Genomic DNA, 7,792 nt, shown 5'->3' on the forward strand with positions numbered 1-7,792 from the left:
AAGCAAATTAAGGAAGGAGAGGTTCCCAGTTGGAAGGTCTAGAGTCCATCATGGTGGGGGATGAGTAGTAGGCGGCCCATGGTAACAGGAGCGTACCTGCTGCCTGGTACAGGGATCAGAGTCCAGGCCAGAGCAAAGAGGCTAAACTATAACCCTCAGGGCTGCCTGCCCAGGGGTCTACTGCCTCCAGCTGGGTCCTACCTCCCAGATCAATACCACCAAGGGGAGGGCCAAGCGTTTGAGTCTGTAAGGGACACTTCACATTCAGACTGCAGCTAGAATAAGGTACTCAGCAGTGGGTGCTTTGGAACTCAGCAATAGACAGCCGGAGCAGGAACAGACTTCTCCGAAACACAGGCCTCCGAGCGGCCACCACTTATGATCCCGCGTGCTTCTACTGGCTGAGGCCTTCGCAGGCGACTGGCAGGTAAACTGGGGATGTCTGGCCTGGGGTGGCCTCTGTGGAGACACCTCTGCTTTGTGTAGTCTCATCCTCGGTGGGCTACCCTAGAACTCGTCTTATGGAAGTAATAGGAATGTGGGGTTTGGAGGAAGAGGTGAGGGACATGAAGCTTCCAAAGGCCTACTGGGAGTTACCCCCATCACTTCCACTAAACCCTGTTGGAAGCAAATCTCCAGGCCAGATGACATTCACTGGGTGGACAATGGAGCCCGCCTGTCTCTTAATAGAGGTGCCAGAGGTCACATGGCAGAGGGTGTGGCTACTGGGGAGAGGGAGAACCCAGTGTAGTCTGCCTTCCATCCATCACGTAGATCCTGGGGCTGCTGAAACACTGGCAGGGGCTTGAGAGGCATGAATGATCCTTCTGTGCTGACCAACGTGTCTGGACAATGTCATGACGAGAATAATCAACGCCTTTCACTATTTTAGCAACAATTCTTGTGCAGAGGAAGCAAAAGAACCACGAGAAGGAGCTTTGGGTGACTGGGACTCTAGATCTGTGGTCTTCAAACAGTGCCTGTGAAGCCCAGGGCGATGTGGGGAATGGGTGCTTTGTAGAAGGCCCAAGGAAAGTGGGTCCCCACCCTATCCAGTGTAGACCTATTTTCTCTCCCTTTCTTAGGGTTTCCTTTGGAGAAGTGCTGTAAGACATTGAAAAAATAAACGGTTTTGAAGTTCAGCAGAACAGACCAACATCTCAAAGAACAAAACAACCCCCCCAAAAAAAAACAAAATCAATCTTAGATATGTTCACATGTCCACTATAAGAGACCTGGTCGATGAATGTCCAGGCAAGCATTATAACCCCAAGATGCACTTTATCCAAGACCAATTCTGATGGTCTCTCTCCTCCATCACTGGAGTCAAGCTAGTAGAATCACAGCAGCCTGGTATATTGGGGAAACTGAGGCAATCATAAAGAATTTTCTTGAAATATCATTGCTCTGACTTTTCACTTCTCCAGGATATAAGTTATTAGAAAGAATAAGAGAGTATTCTTGTGATCAAATGCCTGGCAAGAATGCTGAGCCCCCAGTGGGGCATCTGTATCAATCTCCCCACTTCCTCACCCATGCCCAAGGCTCAGAGAACAGCATAGAAGAGGGGCTGCAGGATAGGGCGGAGCACTGTGACATGCTGCCACCTGGACATGCTATCACCCTCCCGAACTCACAGCGGCTGTGACCTACTCACTAGCCAGCCAGCCAGAATTTGCCAGACCCCAGCCCTTACTGAAGAGTTATTGGCAGTTGATAGTTGCCAATCAAGGGCTGTGGGGATTCAGAAACTGTGCGTCTGGAGGCAGGAGGCCTTTGGGAGGAGGGCCTTGAGGGTTAAATGAAGGTTGCTGTCTGCACTCCACAGTTAGCACTACATACAAGGCAGCTGCCCTGTGAGACCTCTGCACATTTTTCCGTGGTAGTGGACTGCACCCCCTTAAACTGCAAGACAAAATAAACCCCTGTCTCCTTAAATTGTTTCTGTGAGGTATTTTGTCACAGTAGTGTGAATCAGTCTTCCTTGAAGGGGTAGACACTGGTAGGTTTCCCAGGCTCTTGTGTGTGGACTCACACCTGTGTACATATAACTAAGTAAGTGGGCTCTAACAAAAGACACGAAGTCGAGAGGGGGGACCTGTTGAAAAGTACATGGGACGCCAATAGAGATCCACTTCCCCACAGGCCATGGCCCCTAAAGGCTTCACAATCTCCCAAAGCAGTGCCACCAGCTGGGTACCAGGTGCTCAAACACATGAGCCTGTGAAGAACATTCTACATAAAATCCGTAATGTCCCCAAGTAAGAGCCTGCACATTCTTGAACTCTGACTCTCAATCCCTCATGCATATCATTGTGGACTGTATGAAGCTAGATTACCAGAACCACAGGCGATCCAGGACACCTTACTGGCAGCAAGCGGTGCTGGGTGGTCAACTCAGGAAGCAGAGCTGAGCACACTTGGTGCTGCTGGTCCTCCAAGGGCTGATGGAGGGCTGCCTGGGAGGAAAGCTCACTTCCGGATGAAGTTTGGATTTGCTCGGAAGCTGTATTTTCTCCTCCTCCAGTGTGTTAATTCCATTTCTTCCCAAGTGAGTGTTTTTAGGATGTGAGCTAATTATAGCCTCTCCTAAGTCTTTTGCAGTCTGTTTCCTGTGCAAGTTCTGCATTAGTCACCAGAAAGAGTCTCCAGCCATCTCCTGTCCCTGCCTGGTCTCAGCCACTGGGAATGGGGATGCTGGCCAGACTCGGGGAAGATCCCCATGGGGAGATAGGAAGAGGAGGTTAGAGGCTGACCGGGGGACACCGAGTGTCTCTTGTCCCCATCCTCCGTGGACTGCAGCTCTTCGTCCTGGAGTTTGCTCAGCCTCTGGAGACACAGAGGCTGCAGAGACCCATCCATTCAGCCACATATTTTTGTCATTACTTGATGACCTATTTGCATCTTTGCCGAGAATTTCCTCTCCAGCCATATACGGTGATTTCACTGCTGCACACACTGAGGCTGCCAGCTGCAGCCGTGCTCAAGGATCCTCCCCACATGACTCCGTCCTTGTGTTTACTTTGGTTTGTGCAAAAACACCCTTCATACTCAGTCCTTCCCGGGCATGGCTGGTCCCAGGCACTAAACAGTTGCATATAATGGGAACTCCCTGAGAAGCTAAATTCTTGTGCCCACAGGTGCAGGAGCAGCTCCTGCACCCAGGGAGGAAGAGGCAACTCTGGCCAGGGAGTGGCAAAGCTCCACCCAAAGCCCTTTTGCTTCCTGTGTCCTTGCGCCTGCTGTCTCTGTCCTGGAACAAATGCCCGGGGCCATGTTTCTCACCATCAGGCCATGGTGTTGGTTACTTTTCTTACCGTGACAAAGCCCTGACAAAGACAACTTGAGAGAAGGGCTTATTTATTTTTATTTTGGCTCCCTGCATCATGGGAGGGTGCACCAGCTGGTCCAGCACATGGCCTCTGCAGTCAGGAAGCAGAGAGAGAAATGAATGCTAGCTTCCCCTGTTTTATACAGTATGGGACCCGGGCCATGGGATGGCAAATCCCTTACACACCCGGGGACTTGTCTCTTCAGTTGTCCTGTATCCTGCAAAGCTGACAATCAGTGTTACCCATCACAACCACCACCATCTGGCCACTGTGACTATTTGGACCCTCATCAGTCTCTGGTGGAGGGTTAGAGGGCGGGGCTTCGGACCCTGAGCTCTCCAGGGACAAAGGAGGTAAAGGAAGGAGGCTCTCTTTGAAAAGCGCATCTTCAGGTGGTCATCCTCCCAGAGACTAAAGTCCTTTTGGTCTTTATCACTCCCTAGCCCTCAAACAAGGGGACTCTGTCCCTCCAATAAAGCTTCTGGGAGCCTTGGGGATGACTCATTCCAAGCCATCTCCTTGGGAACGTTGGTATCGGAAGCCAACCTTGGGCGGGCCAGGTGGTCAGGGAGCACCTGTTCTGGACCAGGTGGCTTTTTGGCTACTGTGGAAATAAATACTGACAAAGAGCCTAGAAGAAGATGCCCGCGCCCACACCACCCTCGCCCGGCTCCCATTCGGAGTCGGCATGCAAATGGGCACCCTGAGGTGGAAGAAGTGGGTGACAGCCTTGTTCGCCAAGCACTTGCTTGGGTCCTGACGTCCCAGGGCTACTTCTGAGCCGTGATGCATGCCAGCAATCTGGCCCAACTATTTTTATAATCATTTGGTTTCCATCCTCGGAAATTTGTTACAGACTGTCTGCCCACAGAGCATACACGATTACATCCTGGGAAGGACGAGAGCCCAGAAGATGCCAACAGGGATGGCTGAGTCAGGCTTAGCAGGGCTGAAGACCTGGAGACGGGGTCCCTGAGGGAGGAGGCTGGGGATATGGGGGAGTTGAAGTAGGGGTAGCAGGAAAAGGGGTGTGAGCACCTAGCACAAACTCTCTCTCCTTAGGGCTGTAACAATGGATTCTGACACGAAGAGCATCTGAGCCACCTTTAACCAAGCTCTTCCTCCTTACCCCTCCCCTTCTCCTTCCCTCTCCTCCACCCCCTCGTAATAGAACACCAAACCCTCTCCCTTAGCCCCCTTCCCACAGGGACCCATCAGGCATCAGGGATGACAGAGCTTCTTCTAGAAATTTGTTCTACAGCAACAGACATAGAACAAAAGAGGGTGGCAGAGACCTATCTGCAGGTTGTTCCTCCTGAAAGAGGAACAACCTCCTGTGAAGTGTCCCCAGGCCTGCCAACCCATCCCCTCAGGTTAATGAAGCTCCAGGCAGTCAGTCCCCAGCCCCCAAGCCCTCTGCAGCTGGGGAAAGGATCACAGAGGCTCCCGGCAGCAGGGGACTGCTCACCGGGGAGACTGCCCCGCAGGAAGGCTTTCCTCTTGATTACATAGACCATCTCCCTGCTCTGTTTTTCCAACAGTGATTCAGCCCAGAGTCATCAGAGCGGCGGCGGATGGGGACCATGCCTGTGCTCCTGCCCTAGCTTTGATCTGGGTTACATAACCGCATGTGGATCTGCGCTCAGAGGCCGGCTCTCACTCTGCTATTCACCCTTAAAACACAAAGCAGAAAACTACAGGGGGGCATTTGATGCCTAGGGAAAGGCATCCTAGCCTTTCCCTTAAACATGCAGACTGGGCAAGGTGGTGGCAGGTAAAGCCTGGAGTACCAGCCCTCAGGAGACTGGCTGGAGGGTTGCTGCGAGTTCAAGGCCACCCTGTTCTGACCTGTGCGTTCCCCGTCAGCCAGGGTCACATAAAGGACTTACCTTTCTGTTGCATTGCTAAAACACCTGACCAAGGCATAGAAGGAAGGGTTTATTTGGACTTATGGTTCCAGAGGGAGAAGAGTCCTCATGGTGGGCAACTGTGGCAGCCAGCAGCAGACAGAATGGCCAGGAAGTTTATGTCCTCAACTGTAGGCACAAAGGAGCGAGAACAAACCGGAGGCCCAGAAGGGTTTAAACTCTCACAGCCAGCCTCCAATGACATGACCTCCAGCAAGGTCATGGCTCCAAAATCTCCCAAATGGCATCACCACCTGGAGACCAGAAGGTTCAGACACCCAAGCCTATGGGGACATTTCTCATTCAAACTACCACAGAGACCTTGTCTCAAAATAAAATAAAATAAAATAAAGAAAAAATAAAATAGAAGGCACTCAGCTTTGTCTGCCCACAACATGCCTCTGACACTGGACCTTGAAGAAAAGTGCAAAGCTCTCAAAGATTCTCATTCAACCCCTCTCCTGAGGCTTGCACATTCGTCCTGCATTTACCAAGTATTCACCAGTCCAAGGGCCCTGTTCCAGACCATTGGCTTCTCTGTATGAGGTCCTAACACGGCCATGCTTCATGAGGCTGGGGAAGGAGAGGGGCACTCAGACCTGAGGAAGAGCGTGATGAACGGGAATTTCAGAGAGCAAACGCAAGAGGCCTCTGATGACGCCGTCCGGAGTGAGCCTTGGCCAGGGCAAGCCTGGGATAGAGAGTCAGGGCAAGGCCAGACCAGGCTGCGCAGGGAGAGACCTCATTTTCCAACCCTGCAGAAACCACAGAAGGCTTTGTTACAAGAGTGGAATCACTGAGGAGCCCAGCGTAAAATGACAGGTCATTTGGGAGAACTTGGGGAGTGCTTATGAAGCCAACTGTGTAGTATGGTATGGTCTGCAGAAAAAAGCGTGAAGATGTGGGGCAAGAGGGACAGAGGGAAGAAACAGTTGCTGCTCCAGAGTTAGGTAAAGGTCACCTTGAAAGGAGCCGTGACCTGAAATTAGTATACCACGAGGAAGCCAAGTTTTAACTTTCCCCTCCCTAACCTGATTAGCCAAACCCACCCTAAGTCAGAGGCCCCAGAGATGTAAGAAGGTGAAACTAGAATCTGGGCTGCTCAGGCCACACAAACAGGCTTCCTACTGAGATTTGTCTGTCTGGCCCCGCCCCCAGTTAACAGACTCCCAAGGGCCCATCTGTCACCCGGGAAATGAGTTTCTAACAAAGCAGGTGTTAGTGACCACACATCCTACTCCCTTACCCCTTCCCTGCCTCCCGCAGCCTAGCTGCAGGCTTGTACTGTGAAACTTCAAGCATTTAGGCCCAAGAAGAGACCCTCGTGTCTGCTCGGTAGGTTCCAGTTTCTTTCTTCAGAGACCCCACCATGCAATCTGTTTCTGGTGTTCTCCTTGGAGTCCCTGCCATGTTGATGCTTCTCTGTCTGTCTGTCTGTCTGTCTATGGCATTAGTAACTCTTCAGTACCCTCTTGAACCCCCACCTGAAACCTTCAGTGGGGAGGCTTGGAGGCTGGCTATGGTCATGGTTATGACCATATGCTATGGCTATGCATTGCCAGTGGTATAATAGAGACAGGACAGAACAATGTCCCAGTTAAGAGGGCTGTGATCACATGAGTGGTTCAGTGACCCAACCATCTTCTGGGGAGAGGAGGAGGAGGAGAAAGAATCTGAAATAGGAAAGAGGGCACTACCTGAGACGGGGGTGGGCTGGATGGTGAATGGTGACACCATCAACCAGGACAGTGACGAAGAGAAGGGGCTGCTACTAGACAAACAGAAATGAATCTTTCCAGGGTAGCGAAGGTTCCAATGGGGGGCAGGCAGCTTCTCTCTGTGTCTCTGCCCTGGTAGAAATGCCACGTGTCTGGTTTCCTCCTCCCGTCTCTTCTGTACCATTTAACAGCCCCAAATGCTCACATACCTGGGAGCGGGTCCTCAGAGCATCAGGGCTACCACTTTCAGCCCCAGTCTGTCAGCTGAAAAGACAGTCATCAATGGTTTTTGTGGTTTGTTTTTTGAAACATGGTCTCATGTGGCCCAGGCTGGGCTCTAATTTATCATGTAACTAAGGATGACCTTAAACTTCTGATTCCCCCTGTCCCTACCTCCTGAGTGCTGGGATTACAGGTGTGTGCAAACATACTCAGTTTATGCAGTGCTGGGGATTGAACCCAAGGCTAGACAAGCGCTCTACCAACTCAGCTACATCCCCAGCCATCATTAAAACTCATAATTAGAAGCGACTATTGACTTTCTGTGGAGAAGACTACCAGTCTTCAGAAGATCCAGGACTATGAATCTCTAATCAGATTTTGAACTCTGTACCTTTTAGAGGCACTCTGAACCTCCACTTCATCCTGTTCCCCCATCTCCTCCATCTCCTCAAAAGAACTCAGACAAGGAATTCAGTGCCTGTTCTAAACTGTGGTCGTCCCTCTTTGGCATCAAAACAAAACAATAATGATAATATAAAATGCAATCCCACTAAACGTTAAGAGTAGAACTGTTCCCCACCCCAGGAACTCCCATCATTCCACTCATAGCTGC

At 51.1% G+C, this 7,792-nt stretch overlaps 1 long non-coding RNA gene across 1 annotated transcript; it reads left to right on the forward strand.

Moving 5' to 3' along the window:
- Positions 1-228: 228 nt before the first annotated feature.
- Positions 229-7,244, forward strand: LOC146893422 (uncharacterized). The gene is made up of 2 exons (XR_015003030.2): positions 229-427; positions 4,874-7,244. It is a non-coding gene; the product is annotated as an uncharacterized LOC146893422 (long non-coding RNA).
- Positions 7,245-7,792: the final 548 nt, after the last annotated feature.

The sequence above is a fragment of the Myodes glareolus genome, chromosome 7, assembly GCF_982192425.1.
Source record: "Myodes glareolus chromosome 7, mMyoGla1.1, whole genome shotgun sequence".
NCBI lineage: Eukaryota > Metazoa > Chordata > Mammalia > Rodentia > Cricetidae > Myodes > Myodes glareolus.